Here is a 24,898-nt window from a genome sequence, read left to right as displayed (position 1 = left end):
GAGAGAAGTGTTTCGTCACTCTCCCTCTTTTCACTCCGTTTTTCTTCGAGCCTGAACACATCTCAGTCTGATTTCCAGAGCTCTCTCCTTCTCTCTTCATAGCTGTCGATTCAATTCCAGAGTTTTATGGGCTTAAGTGAGACGTATAAACGGTGAGACAGTCTTCGTCTGTCTTACTTTGCCTTTTCTCATCTGGAGTGTCACATTCTTACTCTATCCTGGATTCCTCTAGTACCGACTCTATTCTTCATCCCAGTTATGTTCCCTCCCTCCCAGTTTTTGTCTGCCTCTTACCCCTGCTCTCACAGAAGCCCATTGATGAAAATAACAACCACAAAAGCCACGACACAACAGCAAAAGCTACAACACAACGGCAAAAGCGCCATGACGGAAACACAACCACAACGGAAGGGAGCGTCAGCAGATGTTGACAATGAACCAGGAGTTACTTGCTGCGGTCAAGTGAGCCGTGTTGTGAAAACCCAGAAATCCAGTTGCCTTGTCTGTTTGAGGTGTTTCAGTAAAAGTAAAAACGTAGGTGTTTTTCACAAATGTTTCAGTAAACATCCGTTGATGCTCGGTTCTGTTGTGATTATGTTTCCATTGTGTCACTGTTTTAGTTGTGTTGTCCCTTTTGCATTTGTTTCATGGCTTTTGCGTTTGTGTTTTCTGTTAATGCACTCGTGTGAGATGTCTCTGCCATTGGACATGATGGTTTGCAAAGGAGAAGATATGCAGCATGTTCACTGTTTGTGAAACCCATGTGTGCATGAGCTGTGTATCGAGGAAGACTGATTGTTACCCTTGTGCTTGGCATTTAGTCGTCTGTGGAGGAATGTCAGGTCCGTGTGCTGCGAGAAGTGTATGCAAATGAGGGCAGATATGCAAATGAATGTCCTAATTTGGATGTTAATTACTCAGCACAGCTAATTATAATATGTCTGATGAGGCGTAAGGTGGAGGAGAGGACTGAAAATGGAAGGACTGCCATCGGATGATGTATGTGTGGTGAGGAGAGAATTAGCGTGTGTGTGTGTGTTGTGAGTGTGAGTGTGAGAGAGAGAGGTGTTTATGTTTAGAGCTGTGTCTGTGCCACTATCACACCAGCTGGTCCAATGGGCCCGATGGGGCTCTCTGGTCAGCGCTGCTCAATATGTGGTGGATAAACATTGCATGCAGTGCTCACCTCTGAGAGACACTATTCTCTCACTAAAGCGTGCACCCACATTCACAGACACTTGAACACTCCCATGCTGTAAAACTACCCCTTTAAACACTTATTTCTTTATAAAGACACACACATCTTCCCCTTGAAGCTCTGCCAGGTGGCGGCTCATCGGTAAATGAGCAGGGTGGTGCTGTAGAGGAGATGGAGACAGAGAGAGAGGAGACAAGGTAATGCGAGAGGTAGAGAGGCATGAAAGGAGACGTACACTTTTTTTTTTTAATAAAGTGCATGTGGATTCGGTATAGTAAGTACACCATCACCCTTTTACTTTCCTTTTCTTTTATTGTCTGGTTTTTTCTCATCATGAGATTTACAAACACAGAGAGTTGGACAGGAGGAAATGGATGTAGACACGCTTTCCCCAAACCCTGTCTGTCCCTGCAGCATCACAACACTGGTGCATGGGTTAGTCAGTTACACTTAAGAATACATCTGGATCCCACTATAATTCAGTTAAGTGTCAACTGCAACAACAGATGTGTTGCAGTTCAGTTCTGTCAAAGCTTTACTATGTGGGGACTCTGCATTAGTCTAGAGTCTAATGAGCATTGTGATTGACCAGTAAGCCCAGTCCTGGAATAAGGACTGCACACACTCTCATAATGCGGACAAATTTCAGTGAGGTGCCGCAGTACACCACTGCATTGTCTATTTGTCGTTACAATGAATTCACAAAGAACCAAGATCTTAATATAGATAGAAAACCGTTGAAAACATTCACCATAGTGTCAGTGACCTACTGGCTAAGTAGGGCGCGCTAGGGGAAAATCCAGGACAATTAATAGCTGATTTACTGTTACATTTCCTTTTTAACATCATTGGACAAACTTCAACCATAAAACTACAGTTATAGACTTCAGTGTATGTTTCAGAAAGGTAATATATCATTATTATAGTTGTTGTAAAATGCAGTCTGTGAACAAAGTGGGTTGGTTCTTTTCGGCTCTGTATCCATTCAATTGTATTCCATTGTATTCCATCCAATTCACAGCAAATTACTGCCATGTACTAAAATATCAAAGGGATAACATGACATGAGATGAACAACCTTAGCAGCAACCTATTAGTTCATCCATGCTTGCTAACCTGACAGTAGAAACACAGCTGCTCAAAACAGAAAGAATTGATTCCCCCACACTCATGATGCTACATGAATTATGTGCAAACTCACATAAAAAGACTACAAAGAAACGACAGGCAGCAACAACTTCTAACAAATCAGATATATTTCACATATCTGAGGTAGATCAATTATGTGTTATAGCTGCTCACTGTGCTTTTCTCTTAAACTGCTTAAAGAACACTGAAGTGATATGATGGTAGGTTAGTGATTTAAAAAGTTAATAATTGAATTCGCTGCATTGAGACGCTATCTTTCAAGAGAGACTTGACAGGAGGAGGAGGATCAATGCCTTCTCTTCGGAGGTTTTGTTTAAAATTTTCTCTTGAAATGGGATATCATTTTCTTTAGTCTTCATAAAAGTATGGTCCCAGTTTTTAACATGGTTCGAGTTTGGCTGAATAGCTGTTCAACAGCGTCTTACAGACTGAGCTGAGGCGCTGTGCTTCAGCTGTGTCCCATGAGCTGGTGTCATTGAAGTGTTATCTTTTGTCTCTATGCACACAGGCCTGGCAATCCTTTATTAAACAATAGGGCGCATTCTGTTGTGACTCATGATAAAGCCTCCAGTTATGAAGTCATGCACCACTGAGCGCTATTTTAATTATAAGTCCAATACAAACTTATTAGCTTGCTGTGTATTTGTGCACCTAATAAAATGTGTTAACATTGAAGTGTGTGTTCAACTTCGACCAAATGTAATATAGGACACACACACACACACACACACACACACACACACACACACACACACGCACACAAAGCTCTTTCCATGTTAGCCCGAACTGGATTGAGTCATCTCCTTCATCTTCCTTTCAAGTTGTCCTGTGTGGGTCTCTTGCATAATCAGTCGAAAGCCTCACTTTAAGCTTTGAAGTGGCTTTATATTAGATTTTTTCATTGCTTCTGATTCTCCCCCGTAGAAACTATGAAAGAGCCATGTATTTCCCATCGTGAAATATGATTCCGGAGATGTTTTACAACCACATGTTTAGGTAAATATTGGAGAGGTGGGCTACAAAGTGAAACTACATAGTGTAACATCACAGGTGCTGCGGCAAGTCATGCCAAAGGAAATTCTTTCAACCCTTTAATACTTTGCCTACAAGGCGACTCGAACAGTGACTGAAAAATAAATTATTTTGAAGACAACAAAAGAAAACCTTGACAGGAGACTGAGCTGTGTGTGTGTGGAGCAAATGATAAAGTCAGTTTGTGTGGTTTGCAGTCATATCTGTGTGGTATATAGAACATCTCTGTTTATTTACCCACTCACTTGTAGCTACACATATGTTATTTTGTCTATAGTATATGTTCTTTATTTAGTAGCGTGACAGAAACCCAGATGTGGGTGTACAAGCCATCCACGCCCTACAGTCTTCAGTTTGCAGTTACACCCAGAGAATAAGCCACTGAAGCAAAATCACTGTTCATTATCTTTTATTCACCTTCGTTTTTTATTAGCTCTCTCCACTTAGTTGGCTATGTTTTCACCTTTGTTTGTTTGTTAGTTAGCAGGATTACCCCCAAACTACTGAACCGATTTCCATAAAAGTTTTGTGGAGCAATGGGACATGACCCAATTTAGGTTTTGATCCAGGAATTATTTTCCCTTTCTGTAACATTAGGCGAGAGGACGTTTTGCATCATTTTCATTGATTTCTCAGAGAATAATTCATGGATCTTGATGATAATCAGACATGTTTAGGGGACTGATATTTATGATTATGTGCAATTTGGTGCAGATCCAAATAAAAATCTGTATCTAGTGAATTTTAATGTGGATTCAGAAGGAGACTGTTGGGCCTTGGCGGAGGTTTGGGCTCTAATGATTTTGTTAGTTTAATTGTTAGCAGCAAGTTTGGCTTTAGGGGTGGAGTCTTGGCCAGTAAAGAATGTAAATCTTTATACGGATTAAGGAATTGATCCATGAACTATAAAATTAATCATTTAGGTTATCAGGCATTTCCTTTTTTATTTTATATATTTATTTTATAAGAACTGGAATGTTTGGCCTTGGTAAAGGTATGGGCTCCCCTGAGTGCCAGTCTAGTTGTAGATGTAACTGTTATGATTGATGACGTAGCTGAATTGTATTGTACTTTGGAAGATTAAGCTAAACTAGCACATATACAGTTAATGTCAGTTGTTGCCATAGTAATGGTAAATATTCACATATTGGTTAGTGAAAATTAAAATGCAGGATCAAGTTACATTGTAAAGATGTGCATTTTATTCAGCATGAGTTTATTAGTTAAACCTTTTAAAATATGTTTAATTTGTAACACATACCTTTAAATTTGTTTGTAATGGATTTATTGTTACGTACAAAATATACACAAAAATGCAGATTAGAGAGTGAGTTTTAATACCTTTCTGTTTGGTTAGAATTAACAATGCCTATTACTTTATTATATAAGCCAATTTTATAGCTTATGTAATTCTGATGAATGGTTTTAATGTGATTATTTAGAGGCTGTGTTTTGGGGATACTGTGATTTTGATACAATACTATTGTTGTTGGCAGCTACACGCAGAGAATAACAGTGCAGCCAAATCACTGTTCATTTTCCTTTATTCCCTCACAGTAATACCTGCCCTCCTTTTTCTTAAAATATCTTCATCCTGATGTGATTCATGGGTGCAACATCTGCATGCATGTAGAGACTCGTGCACCTGCTGTACCTGAAATTGCATTGGCTGCTCGGGAAGAAAGACGTCTCAGCGGGGAGGGAAAAAGCAAGAAGAAAGGTTTTAATTTTCATGAGTCATCAGTCGGTGGAGTTATCGCTGTTTCTCTCCGTCAGTCTTTCTGTTTCTTCTTATGAGTCTTTCTTTATCACCCTACCTGTCTCTGTCTGCGCCTTTTGACTCGGTCTTTCTATTCTTCGCCCCTCGTGGCAGCAGCACTTTAGATTTGTGTGTGTGTGTGTGTGTGTGTGTGTGTGTGTGTGTGTGTGTGTGTGTGTGTGTGTGTGTGTGTGTGTGTGTGTGTGTGTGTGTGTGTGTGTGTGTGTGTGTGTGTGTGTGTCTGTTTCACCTCTCAGATCACTTCTATATTTTCGTCTTCTACTTCCTTTGTAAAGCTGCCAGTTTTGAGCCTCACCTCACTACAGAGAGCATGTCTTCATCTCTGTCATTGCCCCCTTCATCTCTCCCCTCCCCCCCTTCTTCTGCTCTCTATCCCTTTGCCTTCCTTACTCTGTCTCCTCTTCTGGTGCATTAATAAATCATTTAAATTATGTAGTTACAAAGTACAACTGTGTTGTGAAGCTACTTTGCTCCATCCAACTGTTGTGTTTGTCTGTTTCACATTTGTATGTTGTTTTGTGAGCAAAATCCATCTTGGCAGTTTATGTACCAACACATTCACCTGCTAATTAGTTTCAGCTTCATGCTTCTCAGGCTTAGATTACATTTATAATGTGATGTTGAAAAGTAATTTTTTTATTGGTAGCAAATGAACAGTAGATTAGATTTTCTTTGCCGAAGAAGAAAGCAGATCTGTCTCCAAAAAATCTTCCCGATAAACAAACCTTGATGGCGTAGTAAAAAAAATACACATTAAATCTCTTAAAGCACAAAAACATGGGTCTGATATGCTTAATGAATCCACACTGAAATGGGCTAATAATTAAAGTTATTAAATAAATGCTGTAACGAGAAAAGTGCAGTTATCTGTAACACATGGGATTTTCATGTGAAAACATCTGCTGTGAAAAAGGCCTCTACTCCAAGACTCAATCTCATTTATCTTCTCTGTACTGAGCAAATCAAAACCTGCTGTGGTTTTACACCAGCGCAAATATTGACTTCTCCGAGTTACCAGTTACTTTAACAGGAAGTGTGATGGGCACTTAACTGGACTGAAGAAAGTCAATGAATCACCTTATTTTTTTCATACATTCAAAGTATAATTTCTTGTGTGTTTCAACAGAAGCTGACCCGGTGCCATCAGGCTTATGAGGCCATTTACATTTTTGTTCCATGTGAAGCAAATTCACGTGATTGTGAGTCGTCTAGTCCACTGCCTGATTCCCTGATCCATAAATTTAAATGCGTCTAAGCGGAAGCTCTATTTCCGTTTTGTAATTTACTCTCCTGCTTCCCCATCGGCACTGTTTTTGATGAATGGTTTGTTGCCCTCTAAGTCCTTTGCTCCTCCTCCTCTATACATTCTTACTATATGCTCATACGATCTTTCACTCAAAACTCTTTTCTCCACAAAGAGCTGTTTAACTCGCTCTCTCTTCTCCTTCTCCTTCTCTTTATTTTCTGGCCCTAAGGAACGAGCAGTATTTTACCACCCACCACTCTCGTGTCAGCACAACAACCTTTCCCATCAAGTCCAAGTCACAACAGATGATTTTTAATTTTTACTTACTCGGGCGTAATGAATTTTCTTTTTGTTTATTTTATTCTCAGTCCGCAGCTTTTTTGCTATTATTGCTCGGTTCTTTGTCAGCAAAAAGAAAAATCCTATTCCTCTTTCTGCAGGTTCAGCATTGTGTTTGTGGTCTGATAATGGTGCTTACCCAGGTTTTTTTTTTTCCTCAGGTCATTATCATTAATCGATTGACATCCATCATTACAAACGCAAAATGGAAAATCCCTTTGTATCCTCGGCAGCTCCTCCGGGCCTTTGTGCATTGTGATGTATAAAATCTCACAATAGTTTTTTTACACTTGTGTGACAATGGCTTTGTTGACTGAGGTGATATTTCCTCTTAGAAGGTGGCTGGAAAAGTGAGAAGATTGTGTTATGTGCAGATAACAGCAGATACTGTTCACATGTTTTTGTATAGTATTTGGGCATAGAGTATGTGTTTGTGCGGTTTTGTAGTAACTGATCTAAGTAAAACTTTATTCATGAAAAGATACTTGGTCTTTAGCCATTTCTTACATTTGGCTCAAGTAAGACTGTCTCTGCCTTGTTATTGATTATGTGAGATACTGGTGTGCTGTGTTAGATGGTACGTTGTCACAGGCTCTCCTAATTACTCTTTTTATGTATATATATATATATACACACACACACTGATGTTCACATAGACTCATAGATTACCTGATTAGATTTGGGTGGTCAAAGGTCAAGGTCATGATAGTCTCATAAAACATGTTGTTAACCTCTTGAACATGATATCTCAAGTCTACCTTTTAGGGAATTTCTTCATTCGTCACCTGGACTCAAAGATTTACTGATTTAGATTTTGGTGGTCAAAGTCTGAGTGAGTCCGGAAAACTAATGTACGTAGACTGACACTGCCCTGGTTGGGGGAGGCATACAACGGCAGGGTAGATATTCTATCTTGTAGAGGCTAGATGTAGAGAAATGACCATTATTTACTGAATCTCTCTGTTTTGCTCGACAGGGGGAGAGGACAAATATATTTTGTACATGTTTTTGTGTGAGACAGTAAAATGACTCCCCCTCTGAGTTAAATACACTTTGCTGCATTGTTTTTAAAGTGATGACGGCAGTCGCATGAAAGAAATTGCAAACAAAAAGCCTGGTAAGTATCTAAAGTAAAGACGTGCTCTTCACTTTATACCGTCACAATTAACCCACCATTGAACTGCTTAATTTCTATTGAAAAGCCAAGGATTTGTGTGTAGATTTCTCACTCCTCACATCTCTGTGGCACCTTTCCTTTGTAATTACATTCACAAGCAGACAATACATTTAGTGTGTGGAGTTGAAAAGACAGCGACACCACACAAGGCACATCAAGAGAGGTGTGTAAAATTTAATTTGGATAGTTGAAACCGTCAGCCTCCTTGTTCCTGCAACATACTTCACATCCGCCTTTACTAAAACCAGAATACTATCGTCAGGAATGTGTTTTTCCACTCCAGATTATTGTAAGAGTAAATTCTACCATGCCGTCAATAAAAGGTTTCATTTTACCGTTTATGCGATCCACTGGCAACATCGTCTGAAATATGTCAGACATTTACAAAGCAATGGGTCGAACAGCAGCACATTACAATGATACATGTGTGTCATTTATACACCTGTTACACTTTGCCGAATATCAGTTATTACTCACCATGATATGTTTGGATTATAGTGGGTTTGAACCGAGAATTTCACTTCATTTCCTGTCACGGGAAACAGGTGTTTTGTCTGAGGAAACCAAAACGTTTTTATTTGAAAAACTTCACATCCCTAGAGGCAGTTGAGAGAGAGAGAGAGAGAGAGAGAGAGAAAAGAGGGTAAGAGGATCACAGATGAAATAACATGAATGGAAGTGTGTGGAAGTGACTAAGACAGCTCTGATAACCCTGCTGATGTATTGGTTTGGGATGTATTAGCATTAAAAGACACCATCAGTCCTCTCCCCTCCGCTCCTTCCTCCGTGTGACCACTCTCCCATTATATGTTATTAGTAGTTGGCCGGAAAATGTTTCTCAGCCGTCATCAGAAAGAAGAGTGCTCCTGTTAGCAGCCATGACGGCCCCCGAGCTATGCAAGTTAAGCATGTAGTGACTGTTTTGGAAAACGAGCCTGTTGTTTCTCTGCCTCCTTCATACCTCGTCTCCCACAGCTGCCCTTTCCCCCATGGCCCTTGCACTTACCTCCCTCTTTCCTTCCCTCATGCACAATTAAACAGACACACGCGTACACTTTCACTTAGCGTCTCCTCAGCCTCTGTAACAAGGCAGCTGTCCTCCTCAGTAATGGGGATCAGCTGTGAGCGGAGTGGTCCAAGATGGCAGCTCCACGAGCGAGCAGACAGACGCTTGCAGATGAGACAAATCAGGGGGAGGATGTCCAGCTTATTCGTCTTGTTAACCCCTGACCTTTGTCTCTCCTCCCTCTGTCTTCCCACATGGACGACTGTTACCATACGACTGCTCACATCGGCAGCAACTAGGCCGAGACACCATCAAATATTAAAGAGCTACACTGTTTACCTCACAAGGTGCTGTTAGCCTCTCAAGCATCATTTCTTTATAAAGACAGTAGCCTGCAGGGGCAAAGTGAAGGGGAACTCCGGTAATTGCTTGGGAATCGGTGACAGCGGATCACCGTCTCGGACTTTACCAGCTTTTATAGCTTTTATACTCTCCTCCTTTTAGTTCGGCATTACTTTGAGGAATGAGGTGATTTAAAAAAATATGAGGCGCTGATGCTACCCTCTTTGTTATTGCAGAATATGTAATTCATCCCTGTTGTCAGGTATTGATTTTCTGAGAAAAGTGATGATAAACAATGTTTTCTTTGCCACCCCGATCCCCGTGGTAGATTAAAACAAAGTGCCGAGAGTAATATGGCTTGGCTTTAGTATTAAATTCTGAAAATGCCCTCCACAGTCTTCTAACTTATGATACTGTGGAAGTACTATATATCTATAATACCCCACATATATCAATCCCCCCCGCCCCTGTGGTGACCTTGACCCCCACATTCTTTATGTGGTGAGATGATGTAGAAAAGAAAATGTTTTGAAGAAAACATTAACAACTCTATGAAATTCCACATAAATGTTTTCTCTGAATTATAGTTTTTCTGTAGTGTAGTGTTTCCTACACAACAGAATGAATATGGTTTAACAAACTTTGTCATGGCTTTCGCATTGCAGCCGGCATTATCTGCCATCTAACTGATATCCTATCCACATACAGTCTATTTGGTGAAATCATCAATTGCGGAGTGGTGGTTAGTACGGTTACCTCACAGCAAGATGGTTCCCGGTTATTGGCCGCAGTCTTTTTGTGTGGAGTTTCCTCCAGGTACTCTGGCTCCCTACCACAGTCCAAAATCATGTACATTGGGTTTAGGTAGGTTCGACACTTTAAATTGATTGTAGGTGTAGATGGTTGTTTGTCTCTGTATGTTGGGCCTGTGATGGAGTAGCGTCCAGTCCAGGGTGTACGCCGCTCCTCGTCCAATGTCAGCTGGGTTTGGCTCCAGTCCCCACCGCGACCCTCAATGGATAAGCTTTATAGATAATGGATGGATTGATCGATCGTCACGATTCCTTCTCTAAAAACGTTTCATAGCTCCTGCCTGGAAGAGCGTGAATAAACCAAGTATTGGGCAATGGATTAGGGAGATGTCCGTGTCTAACAATGGAAAAGATACTGTAACATATAGGCTAAAAGGGTAAACAAGACAAATTAAAAAAAGTTTGGGGACCATTTTGAATAGTGATGTGGGTGACTCGCTGGCTAATGACACTGTATCTTATCTGAAACATGTGTGAAACTTGTCCTTTTCAATTGAATCAAACTACTGTGAAATATTTCTATTTGTTTTTGGCCAATGTAGCTATTTTTTTGTCTTTTATTTTTGGTTTGTTTGTTGTGCATTTCTATGAATTGGTTAAGTGGTTATTGCCATTGGTTTGTAGTATGCACTTGTTATATTTACATACATATTTTCTACAGTTTTTGTTAAAGGGATTTTTATTTTAAATATCATCAGGTTAAGTGTTATTATACTCTCTGTCCTATGCATGCACAAGTCACCTCTAGTGTCCTTCGATGTATTGAACCTTCAGCTGTCTTTCTTTCTCTCTCTGGTGCTGGCCCCACTTGAAGTTGAAAGAAGGCATAGAGGACAGAGATGCATTGGAAATTACAAAAGAGAGAGAAAAGAATCAGGCTAGGCAACAGGAGGAGGGCTAGAAAAGAGGGCGGTGTGGAGAGCCAGAGCAGAAGGAAAAAGAACGAGAGCACGGTGACAGAAAGCGAAGGAAGATAAAGGGGACGAGAGAGGCTGCGTGGTGTGGTGATGTTTGCCGTTGCCACTCATTGTTTGGCGGTGTGAGCGGTCGGCGGTCGGCGGCAAGCCCCGGAGCGATTCATCATGATTATGTGGTGGTAGGCAGGTAATGTCACAGCAGGCAGGGGCGGGCGTACCTGAGGCTGAGGCTGCTGCTGATTCTGGGTATCTGTCTCTGCCAGCCAGGATCTAGTCGGTGACATCAGCTTACATTGTGTCTCTGCTGTTCCCTCAGGATGTCGCTCTGCGCCCCCCCCCCCCCCCCCTCATTTTGTAGTTTCTTTGTTTTCTGTTGATATGACTACCATGTGGATAGAGCTGCAGGGCCGCATGATGCGTTACTTGTCAATTTACATGTGTGATTTAGCCTCTCTATGTTGATGTTGTTATCTATACTCCCCCGCTCTCATCTGCTGTGACACACGAAGCTTCTGTGACTAATTACACATGTTTTAAATGTCAAATGTCAATTTCTATCTCCATCTGTTCTGCTCTCACCTCCTTCTCTCCCTCTCTCACCTTCTCCTCCCTCTCACCCTTTTCCTGTTTTCTTATTCTTACCCTTCTGGTGTCTCTGACTTCTGTGGCATTTGCTGTCATCTCTAACCTTAATCATTTACATCTGTTTTGTGTCTCTTCGTTCGGAGTCAGCCACCTTTCGCTCCTTCTAGAACGACTCACACTCGGCTGTGATCAACCCCTGCGCTTGTTTGTCCAAATGTCAACTGCTAACTATATAAACCTGATGTTGTCTTGTATGTGTGTGGGTGTGTGCTTTTGTGTAAAAAGTCCCTTGTGTGTAAAAGTTTTTGTGTTGGTGTATACGTGCATCACACAGTTGTGGGTGGATGCTTTTTTTGAGTACACACACACACACACACACACACACACACACACACACACACACACACACACACACACACACAGTTTAATGCCATGTGCACTTCCTGTACACCACGTCTCTAATGCACAGTGTGGTAGTAGAGAAGTCTAAATAATTAATGAACGCCTCTGTGGTGTGTCTGCCAAGACTGCAGCTAAAACCAGTGTCGTTCTCTCCTACTGCTGTCACTCCATGAATATTGTATAGATTATGGACCTGCTTGCCTCAAAAAGTAAGTTCACTTTTGTCCTTCCCCCACCAGTTGGTCATGTTTTAATCCAGCTAATTGTCTTCGACAGTCCCTACTGCCAATTTATGTACTGAAGTACTATCCCCAGCTTCACCCCTGTAATTGAAGCTGTTTAAACTCACTGGCCATAAAGTTCTTTATTTGTAGTGGACAGATTAGTGGAGTCTTTCATTTTTCACTTCCAGCAGCTTCAAGAACAAGTATTTGGAAAATACTTGGATGAATGGCAATAAACATTGTGGACCAGTGAAAGGATAAGGCTGCAGATATTTAGCATTTTTCTTATTGTCAACAGATTCAGTGAACAGACCTAAACCAACAATGATTTCATCCTACGTCTACTAAGTATTACCGGTGTGGTCACAGCCTGAAACAACTTAATTTATGAATCTTCCTTAGTGTCCCAGAATATTAAAAACACTAGTGAGGGACACAATTACACTGTGACACATTTATTCATACTGTCTAATACTGTTAATACACATTAACCAACCAAATTTCTATTCTAATTTCTGCAGCTGAAAAAAAAATGCCTCACAGAAAATATTTAAACAACATACATAACATTTACACTTAGGTTACTTGTTCTAAAATTCTAGTTTCTTTTAATTTTATTAAAAAAATTAAAAGTACTATACATATTTTACAAAATGTCCTTGGGGCATAGTGTATACATTATATGGGACTAGCTGCAACAACATCAGATTCTTCCAAGTCTTGGGGCTCATGTGAGACAGATAAAAATAAATAAATAATGGTTTCAATCTAGAGGACAGATAGGATTGGGTCAGGCTGCAGAAACCCTGACTTCTACACTTCTCACAATGCAACTTCATGGCATCTTTCATTATTTCACGGAGCTTCTCTGCCTCCTTGAATGCCCACTTTTGCCAAACTTTGTTAAAAACTGGAGTCTCAGAAAATTAAACTCACATAATCCTCAATGACATCATGAGTCATTTACTTAGACTCTCTCATGGAACTGCCCACAGAGCTTTAGAAGGCATAATGCAACAGTCTTCCATCTGTGACTGGTTAACTGAACCTAAAATCTGTGGAATGGCCCTTTAGAGACCATTCACACTTAAAGATGTCACAGTACTCGATATGTTGTTAGATGATAAATACTTTTAAAATGCACTGTACGTACTTCACAGCAATGAGCATTTAGCAGTGAAAAGGGGAAAGGTGAGAGAGATGCAAGAGATAACCACTTCATGTTGACGACATCTATTAAAGCATGTGCTTAACTGCAGAGGTAGTGTCAGAGTAATCATCTGGTATAATCACTACGTCGACAGTCGATATTATTGAAAAGGATTAGGGCGTTAGTCTGCTGCTGTGTGCCCTTAGGTGCTCTGGAATATGATTACCTGTCTGCAGTTTTGCTCTGTCAGCGCAATCTCCAAGGCAAACAGAGCAGAACATAATTTAGATTTCTTTTCTATCCTGACAGACTGTCGGGATCCAGCTGTTTAGGAACCTGTTTATACTGTATGTTATGCAGAAATATTGCTTTGTGTATGTATGGGAGTTTTGTATGGGCCTTTGCGTTCTCTGTGTTGCAAAATCCCCTCTAATATCCTTCTCTTTCAAACTAATGGTGTTCACTGTAAGCTGCTTCTGTTTTTAATTGCATTGCTCGTACAGATACCAAATGCAATCAACACCTCCTCACCCAGCACTGTACTTTCATTATCACCTAGAGCGCTCTATAGGATATCTCTGGATAACACTCGAGATAATGAATAAGTCTGGATCCCATCCAACCCTAACATACATCACACGGCTCAACTGGAGGTGAGAGTGCTGCGTGGCAAGTTCTTCTCATGAACCCTCATGTCGCCGTCGAGGTTTGGGTTCCGCTTCTGAAAATGATTAAGTGTCCTAGTTAGAGCCTATGTTATATGTAACTCGTGAAAAGTTTTGTTTATTTCTGTAACTAGGTTGTCTGTGATGTTATTTATAGCATCTTATTTTCTACAGAGATGGTTTCCTACAATATTTTTCTGTCTCCCGGTTTAGGTAAACAGGACTTTTCCTTGAGGTTGTGTCGCACAGTATTTTTGGATAGTTTGTTTGATTAGAATTGCTTAAATTAGCTAATTACCTCCACCAAGGAGGTTTGTTTAATTGCCGTTTGTCTGTTTGTAAACAGGATTGCGGAAAAACTACTGAACCCATTTTCTTGAAACTACAGTAGTTGGAAGGGGCCAAGGAACGACCTATAAAACTCTGTAGAAGATTTAATTAAGGGGGCAGATCCTCCATTTTTTCTTTCACTTTCTTCTACATTGCGAAATAGGGCATTTGCCTCGGTGAAGGTATGATCTCTCTTAGTGCCCTTCTAGTTAAAGAGCTGTGACCAGAATTATATATTTGACAAATACAGTTTCTATTAGACAAACTATATATTGTCAGCATTTTACATTGTTGTTCTTGTATATTTAGCTAATTATGATCAGGAACTACACTGAAAAAAGAAAATTGTTAATAATAATAATAACTCATTCCATGTAGCACCTTCCAAAAGCTGTTACAAAGTGCTTCACAAAGAGGAACAATTAAAACAAGAAGCAAATGAATACAATATCCTTTGAAATCAAAGACAGTCAATGATATAATCCACAATCTAAAATCAAAGACAGCAGATACAAATTATGCATCATTTAAAAGTAATGGAAAAAGAAAAGGATAAAAGAAACAAACGGGAAAAAAGCAAGGAATCCGGGAAAAAACAGTTTTGAGAGAAAACATTTGGACCAACTTAAGGTTTTTTAAATTCAAGTTTTTATGTCATATTATCACTGTTGCTAACTTTAATTTGAAAAAGCTTGATACATTTCTGTGTTACCATTTGAAGTAATGTTCTTAAAATTGGTAAACAATTTACCTTTTTCAGTTGAACATCCTGTGCCATTATCAGAGCTCTGCTTTATAAAATGTCATAAAAAACAGCCATCATGACTTAATGATGGGCTCTGCAATGAAACCAGGGATGGTGTTTAAACTAAATTATGACTAATATAATTTAAATGCTTTGTGAAATCCTCCCTTGACTTCCAATTCACCACCTCTCAGAGTGTTTGGAAGTCAGCCACAGCTTTCTCTTGGAGCTGTGACCATGAAAAGGTCTACGCTTATCAGAGTTTTTAATAGATGAAGCACATTTGCCTTAAGTGTCTAAATACTGATTAGCTATTCATCGTGCTTCACCCCTGTTTAGGCTTCAAACGCCGAGCTGCGTTCCACCGATGCAAAGCAGCGTGAGAGAGAGAGAGAGAGCTGGTGAAGCTGTGCTAAAAACTGCGACAACTTTGAAGTCATAATTTGAGCAGATGCTGACTTAAAAAACAATGTCGCACCACTGCTATAATTTCCATAAACACAGTAAATGCCGTGAACACCAATGCCATCATTTCATTTCAGGTGGTTAATCAGATGTGATTACCTTCATCACAGTCAATTCACTGAACACCATCAGATTTTTCCCCGAGAGTGTCCGCTCAACAAGAAGCATTAATAAAGCCTGTTTCCTCTAATGCCCAGGTGAAGGGGGGCGACAGCTTCCAAATAAATGGCTCATAATAAATAAATAATGTTCCCTCCTCAAATGCTGCTGCTCAAGTTATGACCGGGGAGGTACACACAGTGTCTGTAAGTTACAATTGATTCAGTTTGACGCTCAACATTTACTACTGACCTCCAGAGGCTGTGCTGTTCTTCTCACATAGTCGAATGATGAAAGAGAAACTGCACACACGCTTTTTTGAGCAGTAAAAAATGACGACTGTTATTTGATTGAATACATTGATGCTGGTTTTGATATCACATTTAGGCCCAAATTTATATAAGAAATCTATGTTTATGGGTTGATCATGGTTAATAACACCACCTACTGTTTCCAACCATCTTGGACCTTGCAGGACCAATGCTTATGTAAAGTCAACCTTTTGGGACGTCTCTATGTCATGACATTTATATCTATTTGAAAAGGGTAACAGCGTCTAATCAAAGGTGGGCAGCCCACCGCCGACAGTGACCTCGTGAGTGGGAATCTGGAAAGCTGGGCTCATTTTCAAATCCATGCTGAAACTAAAACCCAAAACCACCACACCATTTACCATTCAGAGACGTCACCCATCCTCTCCTGCCCCTCGGCTGTTTCTGTCACACACACACCGTTTGAACCTCTGGCTAAGACAACTGCCTGTGTCAGCAGTTCGTATGGTTCAGGACCACCAGGCTCCTCAGATAAGGTTTAGCCCCGGCTGTCTTGATACTGGCTGCCCGTGCCAGATGTTCAAACAGCTTGGTGCCAACGTGGTCTTGTTTGCCAGGAAACCCGGGAAGCGAGATGCCTTCTACTTCATACAACATTTCTGTTTCGCAAAAGTGTTTGGCTAGACAACCTAGATAACTAAACTTTAGAAAGCTAATTGGTACGTTGTGTGTTTACGATGAATTTGAATCGTAAGGAACATTAGCCAAAACCTAGGGGTGAAGTTAATTAAAAAAAAAAAAATGAAGATAGACATTATACTCAAACTGAGCAGCAATTTATGTTAATATGAATAAATGCAACTATTTTGATGACATCTCTTAGATGAAAAATCACCACCATTCTTTTCCTTTTTTCTCCCAATCTATCTCTTTTAGATTCTCATTCACTCCTTCAAGGCCATTTATATATTTCCACTCAACAGTGCACTTCTTAATACACTGAAAGTTAAAACTCTAATCTCACTTTCTTTTCACTCCTAATCTTTAGTCCTTCAATGGGCTTTTGAGGTGATATTAATTTTTTAATTAATTAAAAATCAATTATAAGTTGTCTTGCGTATCAGTTAACACTCTTCTCTGTGTTACAGACGGCATGTGACTCTGAAAAGACTGAAGCTAAAAGTCAAACTCTGAAATGAAAATCACCTTCCTAATAACACGATCAATGTTAGTTTCAAATTAAAAAACCATTAACTCAACCGAAAGAAGAAAATCTTTTCTTTTTGACAGACAAAATTAAACATTCCTCTTTTATATTAGAATTGGTGATTTGTAAAGTAATTACTGACAACAAAGACATTATTAGCTGCTTTAATTGTTGTGTTGTCCAGTGCTCGTTCTTAATGTTAGATTTAATATCTGGACAATTTCCTGCACAGATTGTTGACCTTATAATTGTGTTGTTGCAGCATTTTTCCTCTCCCTCCTTCCTGTTAGATTACAGTGCCGTCCTGCTGTATTAAATCAAACATCGATAGGTAGCGGCAGAGGAAATTGACATTGAGCTTTCAGAAATCCTCCCTGGAGCGATTCTGTTTGGTGACAATAACTGATGGGTTTGAGGGTGTCTGTGCTATTACTGCAAACATTGCAAAGTTTCACAGTCGCCTCATCACGGAAACTGTGCAAACTGTGCACATATATGCATGCACATGCACAAACTAGGCTACAAAGAAACATGCAGGACAGCAGGTGGTAGGAAGAACGACAGCAGCAAACTGCAAAAGAAGGGAAGAGGGCAGCCAGTGTTTCATTTTCTAACTGTTAGAAGGACGCAGAAACGTGCAGATGAAAAGTTGCTCACGACAACAAAATACACAGAAACACAAGATCAACATACTTAAAGGAAAATGATTCCCTTTAGAGAGATTTGGGGGCAGTAACAGCTTTCAGCAGACAAGGATAATGAAAAATATAATTAATTGCTGCAGTCTGTTTGTGGGAGACGGGCATTAATCTTGATTTTCTTTTTGATCCAGTAACAAAAAAAAAAAGGTGGCAATCCTTTTTTTTTTTCTGCCAGAAAAATGAAACAGCTCTTGAGCAAATAAAGTCATAAAGAACATTCTTCTTTCAAAATCTCTGTGGTCTTTCTTTTATTTTTTATACCCACCGAAACATTATAGCAATATTCAATAACCTTGAATATTACTTTCGTTTACTTATTACTATATTAAATTGCCTTAATAAACCATTTTCCAGTCAAAGTGAATCCCACCCAGGAGTGTGGTGTGTCAGCCTCCCCCTCTGGTTTGAGGTTGCCCTTGTCACCTGCAGTCGCCTCCATGATGGATGGGGCTGCTGGTTCTTCTGAGGCCATAGTGTTGCTGAAAAGAAAATAAGAGCCCGGCTTGCCTTGTTCTCATTGATTGTCGATCAATGACTATGAATTAAAGGCACAATATATAAATTTTGGGTCTCTCAATGTTAATAATAAAAAAAAAAAACTAATCCAAAGATGTTGTGAAGCAGCATGGGTTCATGGGCGTTGTTGACTTCACCCCCATTGTCCCATAATCTTCTTGGGTCGCTTAGTTCCCTTATGCGATTGCACTTTAATGAAAGAGCTTCTGCAACTTAATGTGCAGCAAATTGCAATGAGCTATTGTGATCTATTACGAGTGACAAATACAAACAGTGGAAGGAAAAAACAGCTGAGTAGCTGACTGGCTAGCAGTTTGTTTTTCTTTCGTTACAACACTATAGATTCTAGTCATTTTAGACAGTTCCATGGAGAATTATTGCAAAACCTATCTTTAAAGACGTAAAAAGATACAAATACAGATAGTGAATTTGATGCAGTATTATGAAGGAGAACGCTACCCACAGCCTGGATATTTGTAAAATGCTGAGATTAATATAAGTTGTCTGAACAGGCAGCCCTCAGGCTTTCTAACTTATCTCTGCCCCTTTCGTCTTTTCCTGCCATGTGTTCTTCCTGTGCTCGGACACAAGATAAGGGTAAAATACATTATTGGATAACTGAGTGATTTCTGATTTGATTTCACTTCCTGGAAGAATGAGTTAGGCCGCTCAAAACAGCTCGGGAGAGAAAAAAAAAGGAATATCCTTCTCTCCTCCTCTTATTTCTCTCCCTTCTTCCTAAACTCCTGTCTTCTTCCCTTTGTCTCCCTTTGTTCCTTCACCCTGAACAACTTTTGTAGCTGAGCAGTGGGGGCGGGCTGTCACATTTTGTTTTTTCTGTGATGAATGTCTTTCTTTTGTGGAATCCACAGATGCTCTGTTTTTCTCTGCTCATCATTCAAGTTAAATATTCTGAAAAGTGAAACAGAAATCGTATTTTTTTTCTCTCTCAGCAGGCTGCCACTGTCTCTACGCTATGCAAACTTAGCCCTTAAATATTGTATTATTACTGCCGATCGCTCTCTCCACCATCCGCAACAGGTCCCGAGTTTCGTGCGCTCGGGCCCGTTCAGTGCTACAACGTACCCCTAGTTACTCCTTTTAAAATCTATTGTTATTGCATCTGGTGAGAAACTCTAAAGAAAGTGTTTTTAAGTGACACTATGAAGTATAAACAAGGTGAATTGTTAGTTTAGGTCTGAGCTATAAGTATAGATAATGATCTTGAAGAAAGTTTCTTGATTCTTGTTGTTCTGGGTTTGTACCCTCATGGTTGAATGCACTTATTGTAAGTCGCTTTGGATAAAAGCGTCAGCTAAATGAAATGTAATGTAATGTAATAATGGAAAGGGTAGAGGATTTTTTTCAAACCACGATATATGCTCATCCCAGCTGCATGAAAACTTTACCCAATACCCTGCCTGACAACTTGAAATGTAGTTGGCAATGGCAAGTTTTTACTGTCTATGAGGTGTTAGCAAATGTCTCCATTGTGGGACTATAGGATTATCCTATGTTTCCATTCTTGGTTAAGAGGGGATGGGGAACAATTGTATTTTTAACTTGCTGTCATGTTTTACTTGATGGTTGTATTTCGGCCTTCATACGTTATGTTCTATAGTCAGATGTGAAGTGGAGGGAGGTCCACACTCAACCTTAACTCAGGAGTAAATGGTTGGACTTCTAAACCACCATAGTGGTAGACATTTCTGTTGCAAAGTCGATGCACTCTTTTTTTGCACAGTGTGATCATTGCCTTTGGTCATCATGTTTGACAAAGAACAGGCAGATACTTCTCTCTGTCTTGCATCCGGCATCTGTTCAGTTTCTCTTCTCTCGTAAATGAATCTCCACTCTTACTGATGCTCCACCTCTCTCACTTAAAACTTCGATTTGTGCCACATTTATCATCTGCTTTGTATCTCCAATACATACTCTACATTCTTTTCATTAGTCTGCAAATTGTTTTGCAATTCCCCCGGCAGTGGGAGATCATTTCAGAACTCATGCTGGGAGACGGAGTATGCCCCACTTGCCTTGCAGCGGCAGTACTTGTAAACATGGCGGTGAAGCGTGTGCGTTTATGCATGAACATCTGTGACTGACACTGCGCAGTGCGTGCCCTTGTTGAAATGGGTGGTTGAAATTTTGAATAGGTGAAATTGGAAAAATCTGCATATGTTATGTGAGAAAATGCATGTCGTGATGGAAATGAACAAGAGTCACTCTCAGCTAACGTTGCACTGAGACACAGTTCTGTTGCAGTCTGCTTCACACAGACAGATTTCAATGTGACAAAACGTGGGCACTGGAAGAGAAATTCATCCAAATTCTCCTGTGGACACTTTTTTAATCTCGGTTTTTCATTTAATTTGTATTTAATTCTAGCCAAGTTAAATATGCACCACTTTCTCTGCATTTTACTTTTTATAGTGTTTAAATATGAATCTCATAATTTAACTATAATTCAGTTTTAGGGTATCTGCTGAGATTGCAGTACATTATTCTTTACTGCCTGAAATATCACACTGTTTCCCATTTCAGATAATGCAATGTTTCAATTTGGCCGTATAATTTTACCAAAGTCTCTTTTGGGCAGTAAAACACAAAATATGATATCTACACAGTAGATATTACACTGATAGATAGATAGATATATAATTGACCATGTTAATACAGTTTTGAGATGAAGTAATAAAGTTCCAAACCATTTTATCCACATAGCTCTAGGGTGACAGATATGACTATACTAACTACAGATTTTTCTTTCTATCCATCCAGTCCATCCATTATCTATCCAGCTTATCCTTTAACACCGGGCAAGAGAAGGGGGGGGGGGGGGGCACCCTGGTCCTAAAGAGAACAACCATTTACACATTATCAATTTAAAGTCTCCAATTATCCCAACATCAGTCTGCATGTCTTTGGGGTGTGGGAGGAGTATACCTGGAGAAAACCTATGCAGACACAGGAGGGACAGACAAGGTACATGTCTTTAAATAAAGAAATAATATTCAAATTACTTTTTTGTAAAGGCCAGAGTCTCCAGATTGAGATTTGGTCAGCGTGCTGCAAAGCTATTTCTGTGGGTACATACCCTTTACTCTGGTTCAGTATGTCCGATATAACACTGGGATACATTTTTTTCATTTTAGAAAAGGTTCAAATACATAAATTGATTCTACAAATATTCTTGAAAGAAAAAGATCACATTCTTTGTTCAGTTGATTCAAATTGGTTAAAAGATAAAAGAAAAAAGGTGAATTCAGATTGAAAATGGTTATGGCAATTTTATCCCTAATTTTCCATTATTATGATATTCTATCAAATCAGATCACCACTCTCAAAACACACATAATAGTAATTTATTTACTCACTAATTTGCATGCTGTAATAACTATATTCTGTGTTGTTAGTTCCAGTTATTTATATAAATCCTCTGTGGCCTAGTTTAACGTGTTCCGAGTTGTCAGACATTCTGTTCTGGGAAAGTTAATTTGACCCTTTGATTGAATCTATTTAACATTCTGCTTCCACCCAGGTGTATGAGTCACCCTGATAAAGCCCCCTCTCGTCCTCTCTCTCCAGGATAAGTTTAGTTTAAAATGCCAGGTTCGTCTAATTGGGACCCTTCCAAAATCAGAGGTAGTGAAAGGTTGAGGGGAGAGCAGGAAAATGAATAACACAAACCGCAGCAGTGTAAAGCAGGGCCATTGATCATTTCAGACATTTTACTGGATAAAAAAAAACACTCTTTCCTTTACATGAATAAATGATCAACAATGGAAATACAACATTTACAGAGTTGATGTAATTACTTGTCTTGAGATATAAGACGTTCTCCTGTTGTGAGTGATTTCAGACTAAATCTGTTTATTTTTACTTTATTTCCTCTTTCACCTCTCTCTCTCTCTCTCACACACACACACACACACACACACACACACACACACACACACACACACACACACACACACACACTCTTTGAATATAAGGATATTACCTTCACAAAACAATAGTTGCAAGGAAAGAAATCCTTGTAGAATCCTGCCTGTTATACCTACAGGTACTCGATTGTACGTCATCAAAAACAAAGTTTTGCCAGATTAATACAACCTCTCAAGGCCAATAGGATTAATGTTGGGTGACAAACTCAATGGTTTGTGACTATACCCTTCGATATCTCCAAGGTCATTGCTGGAGCAGAATGCAGCAGCGTTAGAGAGGTGTAGGATATATAACCGTGTTTATGACACCTTTCATCTAAATGATTCAATTCCTTCTGCCCCCCACTGAGTATTTTGAGTGGCCAAGGATCAGCTTTCATGTTCAACCCAGAATTCTGCCTGCCTTCTGTAGGATGGTAAAAACTTTATGGACTATTTAAAAGTCCATCAGGTCACTGATTTCTCCCAGTGCTCCTGATGGCCCGTCCAATCATTATAGGCAGTTCTTTTGGCAGCGTGTTTATATGAGAGAGAAAACAACAGCAGGACATAGAGTGCAGCACACACTCTATACTGTTGCAAAACACCACGATGTATTTCTTGTATGGGGTGACACTTCAACTCTATAAAGTTACTGCAGCCAGAACTATTTTTCTCTTGAGGCTGCATTCCTCGGTCACATGGCCCTGATCCCATGAATGTCGGAGAATCTTGGCTGGACTTGAGTGGTATTAAGGACTTAGTAAAACAGTGTCCCTGGATGCCCTGGAAGACTATCTGACAATCTGTCCACTTTACCTCCTCTCCTCTCTTTTTCTGTAGTGATAATACCATCAGCCAGATTAGTGTTCTCATACCTTTTGCCAATCACATGGTGAGAATAATTAATCAAAGAAACAGGGTGCAGTCCCCTATGAAAGTACTATTGCTCTCAAGAACATTCTTAAGCTATGTCCGAGTAGGACACTCGTGATGGTAAGAGCCCGATGTAAAGTCCAGGTTTTACACGGAGGTCATGTCTGAAAAAGGCTAACACAGGCATTTGGCATCACATTTATGCCCCGTCCAGCCATATTACATTATATTGCAGCAGCACAGACAGAATTATCAATCTTGAATGCAGCAAGACCTCCGATTAGCAGTGCCACCTGTGCATGAGACATCCATCTTTTTGTGCCTTTACTTCAACCTTCGCACCATGTGAAGGTCAGAGTTTCACATCGTAGCACAGGCAGCAACGTTTACACTGTAGAATGATTTTTTTTTATGGCTGTGGTATCCTGATAAACAGACAGACTTGGCGTTTAGTTTTACATAATTTGTTCAGCTGTTTAGCAAATGAAATAGCCCTCTTGCCAATCTTTTTTATTTTTTTACTCATAAAGAATGAGTATACAGACTTTGGAGCTGTTTTTTGTATTGGGTTGATGTCATCCATGCTGGGTACGTTTTTTTCCTTGACGCAGGCTTTCTTAGTCACTCCAATGGGAGAACAGTCTTCCAATAGGCTCAACACTATCTACATCTATTTTTAATGATTGAATGCATCACTGAACCACAAGAGTCCAAGCCTCTGACTCTGACACATGTTGTGTTGTTTTTCTTTATTCTCCAAGACATTTGAAATGGAAACTATAGTCCTCATTATACATCATCCTCCAGTTTCACCAAACCAAGCATTAAGTATATGAATAGTGGAACTGCTGCGTCAAGGTCCTGTGACACATGCTCGACCAATTATGAGTCAGTCTCAGCTGTCAATCAAAGGGTTTTATTTGTCATATACAGTCCTGTACATGAAATTCTTACTTTGCCTTCCGCTACAGGTATCGTGCTTTAAGAGTTTTAAAATATATATATATTTTTAAAAAAGGTACAAAAAGTACAAAATATATATATCAACGTAAGAAAAGTATAAACATGTGCAGCCCAGCTGGGTGGTGTTTAGTGTCCAGGTGAGGTCATCACTGATATAGATGCCCAGGAATTTGAAGCTGAGATTGTTCTCTTCACACCATGTCACCAGACCTCACTTCTATAAGCTGTTTCGACGCCGCCAGTAATAAGTCCAATGACTGTGGTGTCGTCAGCAAATTTCAGGATGGTGTTGTCCTTGTGAGAGGCAACGCTGTCGTGCGTGAACAGTGTGGAGAGCACGGGGCTGAGGACACATTCTTGCGGGGTATCAGTGTTTATCACAAGGCTGTTTGATGTTGTGTTTCCAATTCTGACAGACACATGCCAGTGAGGAAATCTGACAGTCTATCACTTTTTTTGTAGCATTAAATAACTAATTTAAGCGAAACCTTCCAGACACATGAACATTTGAACAGTGAAATAAGAAAGACAGAAAATGACAAAAAACATCTTTGATAAAAAGAGATTGGTGTCTACTTTGACTTTTTAATTTGCTTCATGGCCAATCTGTTAGCTCGGAGGAGGTGGGGTTAATAACCCTACACTGCCACCCACCAGGGGGCGTTTGTGCTGTTAATGCTTGACCTTTGGGCAGCCGTCATGTCATGTTGTCCATCTTTGTATACAGTCTGTGAACAGTGCCAACAAAAAGATTAGAGGAAACAAGCTTAAGAG

The 24,898-nt window shown here is 39.8% G+C and overlaps 1 protein-coding gene across 3 annotated transcripts in view; it reads left to right on the top strand.

Annotated features, from left to right (window-relative positions):
* Positions 1-24,898, top strand: part of clstn2 (calsyntenin 2) — a 132,224-nt gene that overhangs the window by 2,640 nt on the left and 104,686 nt on the right. The gene's annotated exons all lie outside the window — the stretch shown is intronic.

Source organism: Hippoglossus hippoglossus, chromosome 17 (assembly GCF_009819705.1).
Source record: "Hippoglossus hippoglossus isolate fHipHip1 chromosome 17, fHipHip1.pri, whole genome shotgun sequence".
NCBI classification, from domain to species: domain Eukaryota; kingdom Metazoa; phylum Chordata; class Actinopteri; order Pleuronectiformes; family Pleuronectidae; genus Hippoglossus; species Hippoglossus hippoglossus.
This window is presented reverse-complemented; position numbering and strand designations above follow the sequence as displayed.